Below are 20257 nucleotides of genomic sequence, written 5' to 3' on the forward strand. Positions count from 1 at the left end.
AATGTGTTGTATCTAAAGGCTAATGTGTTGTATCTAAAGGCTAATGTGTTGTATCTAAAGGCTAATGTGTTGTATCTAAAGGCTTACTTTTCTGGTTTTATATTATTTGATATGCAGCAAAACTGCACAGATATTACAATTACACAGCCGTATAATTAGTACAGTGATGTCGGGTTCCTAACTTTTGTGTAAACATTATGTTTGTGACGTTAGCAAAGAGTTAGTTTTTATACCGCGTCTCATTCTAAACAGTCACAAAGGACGATAAATTCATTTCCGTGTGAATAAGTAAGGGATATCACTAGCTATTTCAAACATCGCACACATTAACATCCAGGCACATGTAACGAAAACAGGAATGAGTAATGTTTTCCATTCAGGATTTATAAAAAAATTGAATACATGATTTATTTATATTTATTATAAAATAGCGATAAATAGTTTTAAATGTCCATTAGACAGTAAAATTATATAAAAAGCAAAACACGAAGACTATAATTCGCTAGCGCTTTCGCCCATCTTGGGGTTGTTCAGCCGATTTGTCAAATGTTGATGGCGATCAATTCGCCCCTTTTACAAGACAGAAACATGTACATTTACATAAATATCAACAGTCTCTATTAAACAATACTACAACATAAATATCACAGCAGATAGCAAAGATAAACAGTCACTATTCAACAAAACTACAGCATGAGACAGATAAACAAAATTATAAGATATTACATGTAGTTAAAAATATGCTGCTTTTATCGCATTTCTCCTTGGTAAGCTTGTAACCAAAGGCTAATCATTGTAAAACATTCATCTTGAAGACGTTGGGTCAGGTGAAATAATAGAAAAGATCTGAATAAAAGATAATATGTAATATAAAATATAAACAATATTAACGGCAAATTATTGTAAAATGTTCATCTTGAAGACGTGGAGTACAAGATTTGAATGAAATATGATATGTTATATAAAATGTATATTATATTAACGGCTAATCATAGTACCAAATTCATTTTAAAGACGTGTGGTTAAGTAAAATAATAGAAATGATCTGAATAAAATAAAATATGTAATATCATATGTATATATTATTAATGAGATTGTCTCCCTAAGTAATTTGTGTTTCAAGGTCAAAATGTCAGGTACAGTAATCGTTCCAAAGGTTAAACATGCGTAAATAAAAACAAATCGATGAAAATAAGTTTATGTAAATGTGTAAGACTCAACTTGGTTTATGTTTTAACTATTGTTAAAAAGAATTCAGTCAGATATTTCATAAACAATTATATATATACTTACATGTTAACACCAACATCAACGTCAAACCACAATACATTACTTCTATACCTGCTCCATTAACATGTTCACAGAAATAACAAACCTTGCTACAATGTTAAGTTTGATATTTGGACCACATGATATGTTTTCGCCAATCGTCATCAGTTGTTTTAAATATTACCAATACATCACAATATGTGGAGCGTAATACGTCAGAGTTCCGTCATAAACTGAAGTGTTATCAGAAACTATATTAACGGAGATATGATCAACTTTTACACGGATGCTTGAGCAGGGTAAGATTTCCCTAACCACAATATCAGTCGTTATGTCTCCAATACAGTGTTTTAAACCTGTATCGATCAGGACATAAACGATAAGTCTTAATTATTATATAGACCGCACTATTGGAAATCAGGTCGGTAAAGTTACGGTCATCTTTTTATACGTAATTATATATCATCACAACTGTGTTTTTTAAGGGTCTGTCGTGAAAACATCGTCATCGCGAGCACGTGGATAAATCAACAGGACACTGCTTATTTCTCGATTCCTAAAAAGTCAACTAAATCCAATGTCTTCGAACTGAACTCTAGGCTTAGTGATCATCGATACCCTCAGTCTTTGACAAATGTAAACAAATATTTGGGCAGAGGAATAAAATGAACATTTAAACTATGTAGAAAGGTATTTTAAAAATTATATCATCTTCATTGGCTTCCCAATGTAATGTGCATAATAACGCTGAAAAGGTGTTATTTTTTATTTTCTTACTCTGGAATCCTTTGTGTCGATACTTAATCCTGTTCGAGGAACCATGTTGCCCTAACAGACGTTCCTTTTTAAGAAAACATATTCCCTAATAGAAAACAAAATATTCTCAAGTTGTTCTCGAGTCGTTCGAATCTTCTTCTTCAGTATTCTCATACTGGCAACCAGTGATAATGACTTTATCATGCTACCAGTAGGAGGCATATAGATGATGATGCATAAACCGTGTGAGTTTGTCTGTTTGTATTTTACGTCCTATTAACAGCTATGGTCATTTAAGGACGTGCCAGGTTTGGTGGTGGAGGAAATCCTGAGTTCCCGGAGAAAAACCACCGACCTACGGCCAGTGCATGTACCTGGCAACTACCCCATGTAGGCCCCGAACCCGCGACCCAGTGTTGGAGGGCTAGTGGTAGCAGAATTTCAGACGCCTGAACCACTTGGCCACCGCGGCCCCTACTATACCAACAGATAAAGGATCATTACCAATACGAAGAAAGTAAGCCCTTATGTGAAAAACCTGTTAGCGAACCTCAAATTTAAAAGAAAGATAAAACCATGTCTTTGTATGGACAAACGCAGGCCACATTTCATTTTCTCAGGCATATTTATGAAATTATCATTTGTTCTGTAACCGGAGATTATAATGCGTTTTCATAGTTACAAATTGTGTCATTCATAAACGATGAATAATGATCTACATAAGAGTAACCAGGTCACAATCTCGAATCGATTGTGTCAGGAGAAAGGCTGGGACACTTGTTATTTGGAGCACTGTAACTTACACGTAATCAACTTAACTAGAACCAGCTTAGATAGATTACATTTAAAGTTAAAACCTCATTAAAATTGCCAATAAGATAAACCGTATTCGTTAACATCTTTTTGCCTATTTTCCGTAGATATGCTATTACAAAATGTATATACTTGTAATACGGGACAGCAGTAGAAATGATACAGCTGACGATCCATTCTACATCATTTCATCTAAATAGTGTTATATATTTCAGCATGACAACCTGTATGTCTCCACTACAGATTATGTTGTGGCTATGTTCTTGCTCCAGATTTCTTAGACTCTCGTGTTAGTTCACGTGACTTTATTGGTATGGAATGTTACATAACACATGACGATCCTCAGTCCAATTGATGAATGTTACACTAGTGGGTTTTGTTTTAAAGTTTTTACATCACTTTATTGTGATATTTATATCTTCGTATTACTTAATAGTGCAGTAAGGATACAAGTTGTCATCAAGTGGATACTTGGTAAAAATGTAATAAATAGAGATTAGGAAGGAAGTGTATTTTTCAATTGGTGAATTAACAATAGTAGCATTAATATTAAAGGGATCCCAGATAATTTTATATTGTTGAGATTTATTTGAATTAATGTCAAATAAGGTTTCGATCATACGACTAGACTACTTTAGCATGTAAACAGCACTTAAAACTGTATATTGAAATTGATCCTACGTCATGTTATAGGTGCTATTGTTACTACCCATGGATACGCGAGTTGTTAACGTGTGCGTCGTAATATGTAATTGGTGTATTCACAATTATCCTTCCGCGAAAAAAGTCCTATTTAAATAAGGTTTGAAGAACATCTTATCAAGAAAATTCACTGTGAAGTGCACATTGTTATGTTAATCTGTTGATCATACACAACTTACTTACTTATAAAATTTCCTATGGGGCTTTTTAGATTCAGTTTCATTTTCAATCCTTAAAATTTTACTGAAAGAAATTTCAAGTTGCAACATATTTTTGAAAAATAGCAAAACATATTCAGTATTATAAGTTTATGTTTACGAAACAAAATAAAAGGAAGCTTTGTTTTCTATATTAAGTAATATGATCGAGGATTATTATAATGAATAAGTGAAAACGAAGTCTTGATAATAATATGATATAGTCACATTTAATGATGATTGTAAAGCATTATTGTACATACAACCATATATAAGTAATACAAATTAAACATAGATACTGTAGAATCATTTATTTTCGTGGGGTAAACATTTCGTGGTTTCATATACAAGCCGGTTTTAAGGACATTATATTTCGCTGATTTTTTATTTTCCCCTATCTATATCATATCAAATGTATGTTTTCGTGGGGATTTAATTTCGTTGATTTCTGTTATCCACGAAATAAACGAAATTTAATGTCCCACGAAAATTGATGATTTTACAGTATGTTAACTATTGAGATGTATATATGAACGTGACTACCTATCGTACCATACTAATAAGTTAAGTATACTGAATAACAAAAGTATCATTATATTATATATATCTTTAAAACATTAATTCTACATGTTCCTATCATACGTGATAATGAGATAGACATCATCTTTTTCTACGTGATAATGATAAAGAAATCAATTGCCTACTTCACATTAACGTAGAAATTAAGCTTGTACGTTGTGGTGAAATATAGTTCTAGCTTTTTCGTACCTAATAGAAACTTTCATGCAATACATAGAAGGCGTGACAGAGAAATCTTCCAACACGTCAATAGAGGTGATATTTTGGTTATGCCGAGTTAGACAACCAAATTGTGACCTCGAGGGTTGGATATTTCTCTGTTAAGTCCTTAAGGTAGGGAGGTGTAATTTTTCTCTCGTCACTCTTTAATACTCTGTATGAAAGCAATAGTTTTCAGCAATTGGAATCTCCCGTCCGAATAGCGGAAAGTGACGTCATATCTGATTGTTTCCCTGACTTCATGGTACTATTTGTTTTTATGTACAATTTTTCATAATCAAGGAGACGCCAGAAGATTCCTGAACAGGTAAAATAGGAGATAATTCATTGAAGGGTTGAAAAAATGAGATCAGCATTTTAACAGAATTACTATGGCCTTTTCAACATAGCTCCACACTAAGAAAAATGCAGAACATCGTTGTGAATGGTTATTTTGAATGTATCAATTAAGAACAAATCTGGAAGATACACGAATTTCCTGGCATAACGTATAATGCTACTTGACTGTTTAAGAAACATAATTCTTAAACATAAAAACCGAAAGTATATGTTAGGGCATTTTCAATGTATATATATATATTTATGTCTTCTTATGTACAATTGTTTATTTACACGATGTATTCAGGATACAGGTTATATTCAACAACAATAATGAGGTGGTTTTTTTTGAAGATTTAATGAAGTTTGCCAAACGTTTACAATGGTGATTAATCAGACAGTGATAAGTATAGGCTGTGCTGTGCTATTCCATGTATAACGACAATAAACTAACAGAATCAACAATATCTGAAATGTCATTATTACATAGTTATGATACAGAAGGGAAAGATAAAACAAATATTCACAAATGAGAGATACTTTATACACGCCGAGTATGTGCTTAATGAACCACTTTGCAATAATATATTTTAAGAAAAATTATAATTTTATAAATTGTTTGATGATCTGCGGGACACTTTTCATCATGAGTTGTCATTTAATGAATAAATATGAGTCTTTGTGAACCTCACTCTTCTTTATATAGACTGTGCAATTCTTATTTTCAATGATTTTCAGTTAGTCCTGGATATTCCAGTATTAATTTTTCTGAATAACTATTTACAAGGCATCTTCACTCGATTCGCGGTATGCATAATAGTAATAAAATTCAAATATCGGGTATTTTATTCATTTTATTTCTGTAACAAATTTGCGGTGTATTTTCTACATTTACTTGGAGGGCAGACAAAAGAACTGCAGAGTTTATTTCAGTGCACAACAGACATGCAGAGTTGATTTCAGTGCACAACAAACCTGCAGAGTTTATTTCAGTGCACAACCAACATGCAGAGTTTATTTCGGTGCATTTTAGTCCATAAATGTAGCGAAAATAAACTCTCTCCGAAAAGGCTGCTCTTCAACGTCTTTATCGTTTCCCGTTTAATATAAGATTGCACCACAAAAAGGATTAGTGTCAGATTCGGGGGCCAATAATCCCTGACATTAGTATTTAATAAGATGAGATCTCCTGTTCAGCAAACACGAATAGGTTACAAGTTTTCAGTTCTACCATCTACCTTTATACCAAAATGGTAGGTGGTTCATATTCATTGACTTGTAATTTTGGATATGTGGATTCATGTTTTGCCATTGCTGCGTATTATGCATGTTAGGATAATTGAAGCTGTGCATATGGTGAATGAATAACCGGGGTGTCTGATTATGCATCTGCTGGTTAAAGTTGTACGGTCCTCCTTGATGGCGGTTGTTAAAACTATTACGCGAAGACATTTGCTGTTGACGGTGGATGACGGAATTACTTGGAGATACCCATTGTCGTTGGTTATTGAAAACATGTGGCTGCGTCCTTTGTGAAGAGCGGAATGGTTGTGTCTGTTGTCGTGAAACAATATTGTTGCGGACATTAAAATTATTTTGATGTCTGTTGACAACGGGCTTTCTTTGTTGGATTGGTCGTCTGGATGACTGATTCTCGTCATCATCTGAAATAGACTGACTTTTGGTCGGTGTAGCAGAAAACAATCTAACATTTGGTTGTGGAGATATTGGCGGATGCAGGCTATTCCATGATGCTATGGGCTGAACGGGTTCAGTGGCCTTTTTATTTATCTTCTTTTCCTTTCTTGGCGTTCTTACAATCTTAAAGTGTTGAGTTTCTCGAACAACAACTGGAGTATTCATAGGACTTCGTATATGATTATACCAATGATTATTTCCACCCATCGGATAAAACCAGGGGGAGTAGGGCATGTACATTGGGCGCTGTATCACGATAGTATGAGGTGCAGGGATTGTTGTTTCTGCGTTTTTCACGGCAGGAACAGCATCAATCCGAGAAGGAACTGATGAGGAAGGTTTTGTGATGGTCTTAACAACAAAGCTTTTCTTTGTATTTCCAGTGTTCCCGTTTACTTCTATTTTTTCAGCTTTAATCGTTTCTTTGGTTTTAGATGATGGGCCATTTGTTACTGGTTCAACTGGATTAACATCTTTTACTAGAATCGTATTATCAACCACATGGACCTTTTCTATGGGTTTAACATTTTCTAAAGGTTTCACATTTTCGATAGGTTTCACATTTTCTACTGGAAGAACTGTTTCGACCGGAAGGACATTTTCTACTGGAAGAAGGTTTGCAACTGGAAGAATATTTTCAACAGGAAGAACATTTTCAACAGGAAGAACGTTTTCTACTGGTACAACGGTTTTAGCGGTGATAACTTTTTCAGCCTTTTCCACAACTTTGACGGGAATAGTATTTTCAACGGGGATAATATTTTCATTATAGGATGGCTCAATGTTTGGCAAAATTTCAATATTTGTCTTAATCTTCGAGATTTTAGATGCTTGTGGTAACGCATTTTCCTGATTACCGAAAACTGGTATACTATGTGACGGTTCATTAAACGGAACAGGGTCATTAAATGTTAAAGCGTCTTTGGGAATCTTGATCATAGCATCTCTTAAAGATATTCCTTCGACAATTGCAGTTTCAAGATCAGCTGGAAGAGCCAAAGGATCGACCATTACAGACACACCAAGAGTTTTAGGTCCAGGAATGATTGGTAACAAATTTTGTTCCACATTAGGCCACGCATCAGGTTCGTTAGGATTTATGAAATTTTCAAGGATATTTTTGACAGCAGGGCTGGCTTCTGTTTTCTTCGGTTCTTGTATAATGATGACCTTATCTGGTACGGGAGCTATCTCTCCCGACGGTACAGGTATGTCCGACGCTATGCGAGCATCGTGACACCTCGTACCACATAATGTCTTATCACCATGCGGGGGTTCTAAGATAGGAACAACTGCTGAAACAGGATCAGGAGTGTCGGGAACTATCGGTTCAGTAACTGGTGCAGGTTCAACAATGTGGGGCGGAACAGGAATGACTGGTAGAACAGGTTCGTTTGAAGGATTACTTGAGATTTGGGGCTCAATGTTGACTGATTCTTTTCCGGCGTATTCATTGTTTTGTTCGAGGGTTGGTAGATTTAATATTTTGACAGGATTGTTTGTTAAATCTACATATTTCTTCTCAGCAATAGACTTAGGAATGATCGGGCTTACTGTAGGTCCGCTTACCACACCACCGCCGTTGTTAGCAGCTGCATATGAGTCCCAGGGTTTGATATCAAATCCTGGAGAAATCATATCGCCATTTCCAGAGCCTTCCGTTTTTGGAATATCTACAGCAATGCTCGACCCATCAAAGGAGCTTTCGCCTTTTGTTATTGGTACCACTGTTGCCTCTGGTTCTACCTTGATAGTTGGCATCGACAGGACAGTATCCTTTAAATGATTAATAGAACTCATTCCAGGAGCGGATAAGGTTGGAGAGTTTTTCCTTTCAGTCCGTTCAACTTGCACCTGAGTTAATATTTTCGGTAATACAGGGTCAATCCAATTTTCTGTATTTTTTTTATTTACCGAATTTGTTATAGAACCTGTCCAAAGAACTGTATCAGACACTGATGCAACTTGAGGTTTTTGAGACGGTTCAGTTGGGTTTTCCCAATGTGAATTAGCATAATTCTCATGGAATGTTTTGTCCTTATCTGTAGAAATTTTAGGTTCGACCTGATTTGTCTCAACCGGAAGAGGATCTGGATCGACCCAGTTAGCTGTTTTGTCAAATGACGTCACATCCTTGGTTGGATATTTTGGCTCGGGTTCTTTTTGAATTTCGACATGGTGTTTAATAGATGGTTTTCGTTTCCCTTTTTTGTCTTTTAAAACTGGGAATGAAAACGTTTTCGCCGGTTTCCTAGGCTTCTTGGTAGATGCTATTTCAATGGATTCCTTCGATGCTCTTTCTACCCATGATGACGTCACTGGCTTCTGTGTGGTGGGTTTAGAAATCTGATTGGTCAAGCTAACACCGTCGCATGTATTACAGCAGATGTTTTCCCTTGTGTCCTTATCATATCTCCCACAGAGCTTGACGTCACAGTCAAAGGATTTGTCGCCATATTCACAACCTGTCAATTAGAGCAAAAACAATGTTATACGATATCTTAAACAGGTTCCTGAGGGCTGATACACAAAATCAAAATCAAAACGATTCTTTAAAATAAATTACTGATAAATTTAAGCTGTGACATGAAGCGTGCAACGACTTTAATATCTCCTCATTATTTGTTTACTTTAATGTGCATACACTTTTACACACTCAACAAGAGGATAGACGATAGTTTTACAATGACTGCCTTAAAATTTAATTAACGTCAGTGCCTGTATAGAGGTCCATCACATGTTGCCACGACCATAGGAGTCAAACCATTGTCTTTCTGTACACCAGATTCCAAACGCTGATAAACCTTATACATCTGATGGCCAACTGGTGTTATGTTAATTTGTCTATAGAAATTGCCCTAATTTGAATATATCTGCTATCATAAACTTTTTTTTGGTTTTGATACCATATAGTGTTTACAGTACGTCTAAAGGAACTAGTCATACGTGACTGAGATGCAGTGCTTTTCCTCACCTTTTAAATATCGGAGCCAAATTCTTTGAAACATTAAAACAGATTATGATATTCTCTATAAGTGTATTTTTCGCAGTTTTGAGATATAAGTCAACACAGAAATTTTATATTCAATATCGAACTTATTTGTCAAAACTTAACTTATTTAATCAATTTTTCACTTTAACCTGACATTTTACGTGATATGTTTTTCTCATTCAGTAGTGTACGTATTGGCGACTTTTCACTTTAACCGGTCTGACATTTTACATGATATGTTTTTCTCAGTAAGTAGAGTACGTATTGGCGACTTTTCACTTTTGACTGTCACATACACTTATGTTCGATTGCAATTTTGCATTGCATTCTCCAAAATGCGACTTGTTAATATTTTGGCTATTTTAATGGCCTTTGATTGGTGTCTTATCATCACAGGGCGTCATCATTAAATAAGGTGTTTTAACTTGGTTAACCACAAACAAACAAAACGTAATATTGATACTGATTGATAGCATACACATACTTCCTGAAATAAAATGATAATGCATATATGGTCATTGCGGTTCCTATTCATTTCAACTACTTGAATTTAAGAAATCGATTTAGAAGTACCTGTACCTGAAATGTCTCGTTTCTTGAAGGAGCAAGATAGACAGCAGAATTCTTCTATAGAGGTGTAGCAGTAACCGCTGTTTTCTTCAACCAACTCGTAACAACCCTTCCTCTTGTAGATATCTCCCGGTTTGTCGAAACAATCATCTGTGGAAATGGAACAATGCATTAATGATTGGGTAAAACATTACCATAACACTGTAAATAAAGAAGAAATATTGAAGCGTCAACACACAAGGACAATACATATCCCAATATAACAAGCAGAAACGACAAGACATAATCAAAGCGCCGAAACACGTGTCCAGCGTCAACTCACAGGGCCAAGACATGTCACAGCGTTAACACACAGGGACAAGACATGTCCAGCGTCAACACACCAGGACAAGACATGTCCAGCGTCATCACACAGGGACAAGACATATCACAGCGTCATTATTGTTGAAATTTGATATCAACAAGTACCCTAAGCAGTGATGCAATATGAACTATAATAAAGAAAGTGAGAAAATATTACAGGGAAGAACATGTGTTTGTGAGGCACGCGTTGCACTTATCATGATATTTACAAATATTCCGTATGAACAAAATAAGAGGATGCTTATTCTGAAGTACAATGTGACACACACAGGACAAACTACTTGGTATTTAACTAATTGAACAATTTCATTGAAGCTTATGCGACAAAACGGAGAATAAGTTAACGTTATAGTCCTATGTACTATAAAATACATTACAATTTAATAGTCTAAAAATGTCTCCGAGAATGCTTACAACATATAAACTTATAAAGCTATATAGATGGTAGAAGGAGCGATCAAAATGTACCAAGCTTTATAACCCTAAATGTCGTCAAGTGTTCTAAAAGCTGCACTTTTTACATGGTTTATTCTTGGAAATATTTAAATATTATATAAGCTTTAGGAGCTAGTATTAACTTATGTAGAGGAAGTGTTTTTGGTAACAGCCTAAGACATTTCTAAATTGCATCATTCGAAATATGGCAAATACGTGTAAAGCATTATGTTTGTCGTCATTTCAATGTGTCCCATGATTATTTTAATGTCAAACTGTGAATATGTTTTACAAATTATATAGGGTAATGGTTTAGTACAAGATCTAGGGAATATGACCTCATAAGTCTGGTTTTGAGACGGCAGGTGTCACGATCGTTAACATAAGGCCAGTTCACATGTATCTCACAGGAATGACAAATAGCACCAATTTGGACTTGGAGACACGCAAACCAAACACTTTTCATTAGCAAACATATTTATGTATTTATGAGTGATCCCTGGACCGTATGGGCATTACAGTCATTATCTGTATCGGAATGTTTTCTTTACAAAGCAATTTCAGACGAGACTTGCTTTAACATAATTTTTAGTGCAAATTGTTTTTTGTCAATTTTTTAATAACGTTATTTACAACATTTACACAAGTATTTTTGAAAAGTTAATTTTACGTTTTTTTTAATTTCTAAAAGTCTACATTTAAAGGAACAGGCTGTATTCAAAACGGAAATGTAATTCATTATTTATTCATTTGTATATTGTACTTTAAACACGATGTCAATTATCTCGGTGGCTGTTTTCTTATCATGAGAGAGAAACATTATCTTTTAAAAGATGTATCCAGACATTTAGAAGATATGAGGTCAGGTAGTTAACATGTACAGCTACGCGTGCTTAACCTATTACTTGTTCATTTAGATCTCGTTCCTATAACTATCATCCTTAGAATGTCTCGACTAAACTCTCTATAATCACAGGCTTAGCAATAAGACAATTGTATACGCTCTCCCTTGACTGGTCATCATAAAGTGGTTTGATTTAAGAAAATAATCTTGCTAATTAAAAGTATAACTATTGTATTTTTCATAAAATTTTCCAAAAACTCATTATAACAAAACATCAATTAGCATGTAGTTTTACAATGATGTATACTTATTTACTGCGAAATTGTAATTTTACCTCATTTCTTTGAAAAGTGGTTTGTAAAGGAAATACAGGGTGTCCCGATATAGGTTAGTTTACATACCATCACTGTTCTGCATCAGGTCGTACAGTCGTATAGCGCCATGTGAAATCCCGACACATAAGGATACCAAGAGGAAGAGAGGACATATCAGCTTCGTGAGGAACATCGTAGCGACACCATCCACTGTAAAACAAAGACACGTTGTTACAAGAAGGTTTGCAAATTATGGCGGATCATCCTTGGACACGTTTACAATTAAAACTATCCGGTCGCAATATAATTAACACTTTTTTGTCTATTACGTGTCTCAAATAAGAGCGCACAGTAGAAACATTCTGATTATGAGTAGGTCCACATAGGTCGTCTATTATATGTAAGTCCACATAGGTCGCCTATAATGAGTAGGTCCACATAGGTCGCCTTTTATAAGTAGGTCCACATAGGTCGCCTTTTATGAGAAGGTCCACATAGGTCGCCTATTATGAGTAGGTCCACATAGGTCGCCTATTATGAGATGGGCCACATAGGTCGCCTATTATGTGTAGGTCCACATAATTCGCCTATTATGAGTAGGTCCACATAGGTCGCCTATTATGAGTAGGTCCACATAGGTCACCTATTATGAGTAGGTCCACATAGGTCGCCTATTATATGTAAGTCCACATAGGTCGCCTATTATGAGTAGGTCCACATAGGTCGCCTATTATGAGTAGGTCCACCTAGGTCACCTATTATGAGTAGGTCCACCTAGGTCGCCTATTATGTGTAGGTCTACATAATTCGCCTATTATGTGTAGGTCCACATAATTCGCCTATTCTGAGTAGGTCCACATAGGTCGCCTATTATGTGTAGGTCCATATAGGTCGCCTATTATGAGTAGGTCCACATAGGTCAACTATTATGAGTAGGTCCACATAGGTCGCCTAATATGTGTAGGTCCACATAATTCGCCTATTCTGAGTAGGTCCACATAGGTCGCCTATTATGAGTAGGTCCACATAGGTCGTCTATTATATGTAAGTCCACATAGGTCGCCTATTATATGTAGGTCCACAAAGGTCGCCTATATATTTGCATTTGATATATATTTCTGACTTTCTAAAATTGTTCCATAATTTTATGCATTTTTCAATCTTTGTTTCTTGGGCGCTGAAATGAAATTGTGCCTGAATACCATGTCCAAACATAAATAGATGAGGATATCCTGGCTGTAAAGTGAAGGTTTAGATCACGCCCAAAGACAGATTTATTCAAAAACAGTAATGGTGAAATCAAACTTAGAAAGTAACGCCCTTTCTACAATACAAAAATGAATACAATTTTGACCAAAAAAAGTGAAAAACAAATTCACATCACGAAAGAAGGGGAAATGTGCATCTATTATATAATACAGCAAAATCATTTCCGTATAAGCAATGAAATTTGTAGTAAACAAAAAACAAAGTTACATCTGTGTGTAGAAAACAATGTCGAACATATAATTACAATATATATCCTAAGTTGCTTCCTTATAAAAACGAATTAATATAGAATGACCGTTATTGGTATGAAAGAATATGAGTCACCATCAAGGAAATATAAATCTCAAAAAGGCCACGCGAAATCTTATCTAAAATCGTTTAAACAAATCAAAGGCTCTATTTCACACATGTAACTATATATTTTTTTGGCGGTTTACCTGAACTAATTGACGTTTTATGAAGATGTAAATTTACGTGTTTTGTTTTGTACCATGTCTGCTGGATCATGTTTAATACGATGTATCTATGTATTGTACCTAAGTCAGGACCTAGTCCGGGAAATAGTCTTTGTGACGTATTCTTTCAGCTAATTTCAATTATTTATTTGTTAGTTTAGGGTTTTTAGAAAAAGACTCATACGACACTCCGTTTAATCGCATCTTACAATAATGGGGTTGGATTATTCTTAAAGGTTGACCATACTTTCACGTCTTAAATTTGCATAAGCGACTATTTTATGAGTATTTTACTTGCATTGGTTACCGGAAAGGACAATTTATCGACTACGAAATTTAATATTGTTGCGTAAGCAATGTTTAAATTTATCAAATTTGCAAAAGAATCAAATTTACAAATGCATGAAGGTAATCTTAATAAGCTAATACTTGGATTTGATAATTATTTGCGAGGATAAGGGTCAGGGTATATGAAAAAAACCTACCAACAAATATATATATAAATGGCAAAATAAAAATACAGAAATTCATCTTTGTCTTACTGTATCTGTTCACAACTTATAAACATGTATTCAACTGTGCTTGTGTGCTACATTCATCTCAAACATGGATGACTTAATCGAGAGAAAAAAAGAGTAAAATGACACCAATGACTTTACAAAGAAATAGCATCATGAACACCAAAAAACCGACGTGGAACCTGCCCAACACCAGGTGATGCCGAAAACAAAAATTCATTTGGCGTTTCGATAAGTTTTAAAATTAAGTAACGACTGCTTCATTACTATAATTCATTTACATATATCTTTTGTTCTCTACGAAGTTACAAAAGATGTTATCAATACCAAAACAACGAATTAGGTATACGTACAAATTGCCGGTCAAAGGTCATGACATCAGTAGTCTTAATTCCAGTGTTTCCATCGTGTCATTTTGTCAATAACCTTTTACGGTATATAAACCAGATGCAGTTAAGTAATAGAGGCCAAGAAGTCAACACACGGTATGTGACTTGTGGCCTTTCCAGCTACGTAGCGGGCCAAGTCGAGTCTATCTTAATGATTAATATGACGTACCGCTAAAGATCATGACCCTAGGTCGTAAATGACAAATATTTGATCCGAACATTCTGTGAGTGACGGTGAAGGGCAGTGGTCATGCTGATGAATGCGCTAATACGGAAACATACTTGAAAATCAAAATCACTGTCTGAGGACTTATACTATGAAAGTGTGTTGGTTGCTGTCATATATTGACTAATTAAAGTAATTGATTTAAACTTGGTTCACCTGACCCTGTACTCATAACAAAAAAACTGGAGATGGCGTTTTGATATTGTCCGAGGTTTCATCCACAGGACAATAAGCTGATACATCCCCGTAACATCTTAAAAACTTAAATTATTTATCATTTCCCCCTGTTACACCGTAGCTGATGAATCGACAATGATTTCAGGGTAAACAAACACTTCGTCTGTTTTATCGATACCAGCAAACACGACACATTTTCAACCACTTTAAAACACCCGTTTAATCTATTTCACAAGTTCAGATGGCCCATTTCTCTAGAGTAATACCTGTGTACCCTATGTTCAACGTCTGTAATACTAGTTTACGCCACTTTTTGTTTCGGACAAGCATGCATTCTCTCCTATAAGAGGGACAAAGACCGAAATCCTGGTAAAGTAAGCTACATGTATTGTAAAACCGGAATTTTCTAATTGTCATATCTTGGCACTGCCACTAAATACAGCAATAGGTCGTCCATTAGACCACTGAAATATTATTATCTAAGATTTTATTTCATCAGCCCCCTAATGACGAATTTCTGCATATGTTTTGGAACACTTTCTGCATTTATTTTCATTGTTAATGTGAAATATTTCTGAAAGAAAACGCTTCTAAACAAGATAACAAATATTACAGGAAATCTATTGTTACGTTATCAGAGTACCTGGTAAAATGTGTCTCTGGACGGAAATTAAACTTTTCTTCATATTTCAAATATAAATGTGCATTTTAAGTAGATGCAATAAAAAAAAAAAAATGTTTTCATTGCGTATTCAGTGGAGAATATCATTATATCATGAAACATTATTGCTTCTAAAACCTTGCAAAAGTCAAAACAATAACATCAGTTTTTCATATTTTTTTCCATATATTCGTGTCTCTTTCTTATTTTTACTCCATGTTTTGTTTCAGACAAAAACACGTGCACTTTTCCGGTTTTGTTCAATGCTTTAGAGTTTGAAATCGAACGTTCTGGTGTTATTTTTTTATTATTATTTCAGTGTTAAATAGATAGTTTCCTTCTTCAAAATTTAATGGCGCCGCAAATTAAAAAAATGAAAGCATGCATGCCATTTCTTCCAGGATCATCACCAGATTACCATGTTCATCAGTCATGCAGCCTATACTAATATAACTATTGTCAAATATTTATGAAAAGTATTGGACAGCTGGTTAAACTTATTGGACAGCTGGTTAAACCTATTGAAAAGTTGGTTAAACTTATTGGACAGTTGGTTAATATAAACGTATTGTACAGTTGGTTAAACTTATTGGACAGTTGCATTGGTTAAACTTATTGGACAGTTGGTTAATATAAACGTATTGGACAGTTGGTTAAACTTATTGAAAAGTTAGTTAAACTTATTAGACGGTTGATTAAACGTATTGGACAGTTGATTAAACTTATTGGACAGCTGGTTAAACGTATTGGACAGTTGGTTAAACGTATTGGACAGTTGGTTAAACTTATTGAAAAGTTGGTTAAACTTATTAGACAGTTGGTTAAACGTATTGGACAGTTGGTTAAACGTATTTGACAGTTGGTTAAACTTATTGAAAAGTTGGTTAAACGTATTGGACAGTTGGTTAAACGTATTGGACAGTTGGTTAAACTTATTGAAAAGTTGGTTAAACTTATTGGACAGTTGGTTAAACGTATTTGACAGTTGGTTAAACTTATTGAAAAGTTGGTTAAACTTATTAGACAGTTGGTTAAACGTATTGGACAGTTGGTTAAACTTATTGGACAATTGGTTAAACTTATTGGACGGTTGGTTCAACGTATTGGACAGTTGGTTTTGTTAAACTTCTTGGACAGTTGGTTTTGTTAAACTTCTTGAACAGTTAGTTAAACTTATTGAACAGTTGGTTAAATTTATTGGACAGTTCATGCAATTTTTTGGACACTGGTTATGCCATTGCTATCATTAAATATAAGTCATTTTGTAGAAGCAAGCATTTTTTATTTTGAAACATTTATATAATTGGATGCATCTAATATAATATTATAAATGTTGAAAGTTGAAGGGGTGTTGAATGAAATTAAACCTATGAAGTAATAATGCAACTCAAGGAATCCTCACCAGCACAGACACTAACACACTATTTAGTGTGCATGTATCGTGCTAGTGGTAGATTACACGTTAAGCCTAAGATCCTGTTTACCCGAGGTACCCTTGTACTGTACTGTGGGTATTTTTTCCATTACACATTCTAATATTCGTTTTAGATGCAACTGTAACAAAGCTGACCAATAAAATGGAAAACTGTGGTAATTTCATTTTAGACTCCAGCACACACTGAAACGTTTCATATTTTAAAGCGACAGGAGACTTAAACGCAAACATCATTGACGACTAAGTGCATCAGGATTACTTAAGGATATCTATCCCATTACACTATGGTTTCCCCAATATACGGTATACTCCTCTTATCCTCCGTTAGGATATAAAGGATCTTACATGAGAATTTATGAAGCTCGTCACGAATTTTTTAATTTTAGCTCGCCAAAGGCTCGCTAAATAGAAAAATTCTTAGATTCGTTCCATAAATCTCATAAGAAATGAACACGAGTGTAAGATAACTTTTATCACATGATCAAGATTTGTGGCATTTATTCGTGTAAAACGACAATTTTCATGCAACCTTGAAAAGTAAAAAGCCGCCATTTTGACTTCAGTGCGTAAGTCTATGACGTCATATACTTGTCCTAGGCGTCACGTCACAATTGAAACAATTGAAACTTTCAACCAATCACAGGGGAATACGCAAAAATATATGACACGGGTATATTCACTGGATAACACAGTACATTATGTGATAAATGACTATAGCCCAGCTTGTACAGGACACACTATTTACCAATAAGCTCTCCTGTTAGACCGTTATTATAACAATTTGATGTCCGGGATTCGAATCCCGGTCTATCTCCGCTGCGTTTTTATACTGAAAATATTGTTGTTGATTTTATTTTTGTTTATTTCATCTCATTACTTTTTCATAAAAGTCCTGACAGGCACATGACTGTATGGGCTTCTCTTCAGAAATTAGTCAGTTATAACGGTATTCTCATTTTAGGAAAATTGTTTTCAATGCGTAGTTATAGTTTTTGGCACTGGTACATACGAGCTTCCTTATTTAAGAATGTAAAAGTAAATAAATAAGATAAACAACTGAAATAGGTACAATAGCTATCAATGAGAGGAAAACTAGAAACATTAACCGAGAAATAACAGGAAATAAAGGAGTTTTGAACTCTGATAATCAACTACTGATTAAGTCATCAGTATGCAAATGATATGTCTTATCAGAAAACAGTATCTCATGCAGTCGGACCTATGTCTGGGAAGAACGTCACGTAAACGAGTTATAGGCGGTAAACTTACACTACGTAACACTCTTCATTAACACTTATGATTTGCATGTCACACAATGCTTTAACGAGACAGTTAGGAAACCGTCAGGAAAACAACTGGTGATTTTAATGGCGATGACAATCATTTAGATTATTGTCATCATCATCGAGTATTACGCAAAATGATTGACACATTTAAAATTTCATGAAGTCAACTTTCACCTTATATTTATGTCATATATAGTAACAAACTGTAAACGAAAAGGATCTACTTTAAATAAAATGTTGAATTTAAATGCTTAGTGGTTAGACGAAACTGTCACACTCAAAAGGTGTCCCCATAAAGAAAGTGTTACGGCTATTGTTGGTGTACAACCACTCAATTAGACCACAGAGTACACACTTTATTTTCATTATGAACTTTGCCATTACCTATGTAAATATACAGGTAGAATAGATGAGTAAAACTCACTGGTACCTGTTTGTAACTTTCGGTACCTGTCAGGTAGAGACGTTTAAACCTTGCCGTAGACGTGAATACTTTCTGGACAGAGGGATAGAGTCTTACGATAGGTGTTAGCATATTGTTATTTAGGAAATCGTTGGTGTCATTATCACGTCTACTGCTGTAATAAATGGGCATTTAGATATATATAAAAAATAATCAATTATTAGAAAAAAAGAAAAAATAGAATCAATATAAATTTTAAAGATGCGTTGGGTACTAAACGCACAACTACTCATGTTTCCAGCAGTCAAAATATGTATATTGTGCTCTCTCCTGTTCCTATTCTCAAAATAATACGCTCCATATTTGACATAAAAACGGTAGAAATCCTTCAGAAAGAATAATATGTTTTACTTTGTTTTAATTAAGTAGACATATGTTAACGATTTAGTTTAACTGTTGTATAATCTGTAAAATATGCAAAATAAATACAGCAGAATATATCATATTTACTTAAATGAGTACATGTATTGCTAGATGGTTGGTTTATTGTAAATATGCGTAAATAAATAAATTGATGTTAATGATTTTAAATTTTATTTCCATAACGGTATTTGTATCTGAATATTCCTATAAAAAATTGATAGAAAAAAAACCTTGTCGACCATTGCGAGTCAGAAAATTGATCAAAAGGTTTTGACGGAATCAAAATTATCAGAAGAAGTATCTTCGATAAGAGGTGTATTATAGATTACAACGTTAAAAAAGCACAATTGTTAGATTCTCTGATATAACTATGCTCATTGTTATGTCTTGGTCTGTTTGTTTATATATGACTCTTGTTTATAAACGGAAATGAAATGCAATACGGATGCAAAAAAACTAATTCAGATTATAAAAAAAAGTATTATTTGCGGTTTTGCGGTAGTGTTTTGATTTAAAAACAGATACAAACTTCGTTTTAGCCTCGTCTATCAGGTAGCACACGTGCTAGGATTTTTTTATCACCCAAAATAATAAATGTCAATCTTATCATGATGGGACTCCATTTGATTGTCAAATAACAAGCTCGTTACAATTTGATAAGGGATATTTAGCATGTTAATTGTTTCCTGGTAGTGTTGACTATGGACTTGTAGTTAAAGTTTTAACTATCATACTTAATCCAATAGAGTGCAAACGGGACGTCACCGGCGCCATTCATAATAATCATTTTAACATTTTCCGGGCCCTCAAAAGGAAATTATATTATCATTTAATAACGGACACAAGGAGACATGATACAATGAAGCAGATTAATTGTTCTAAATAATTATTCCAAAGGGGAAAAATATCTTCCTTAGGCAAATAATTATTACGTGTTTGAATCAAC

The sequence above is a fragment of the Mizuhopecten yessoensis genome, unplaced genomic scaffold (genome assembly GCF_002113885.1).
Source record: "Mizuhopecten yessoensis strain PY_sf001 unplaced genomic scaffold, ASM211388v2 scaffold4411, whole genome shotgun sequence".
In the NCBI taxonomy this organism is placed as follows: domain Eukaryota; kingdom Metazoa; phylum Mollusca; class Bivalvia; order Pectinida; family Pectinidae; genus Mizuhopecten; species Mizuhopecten yessoensis.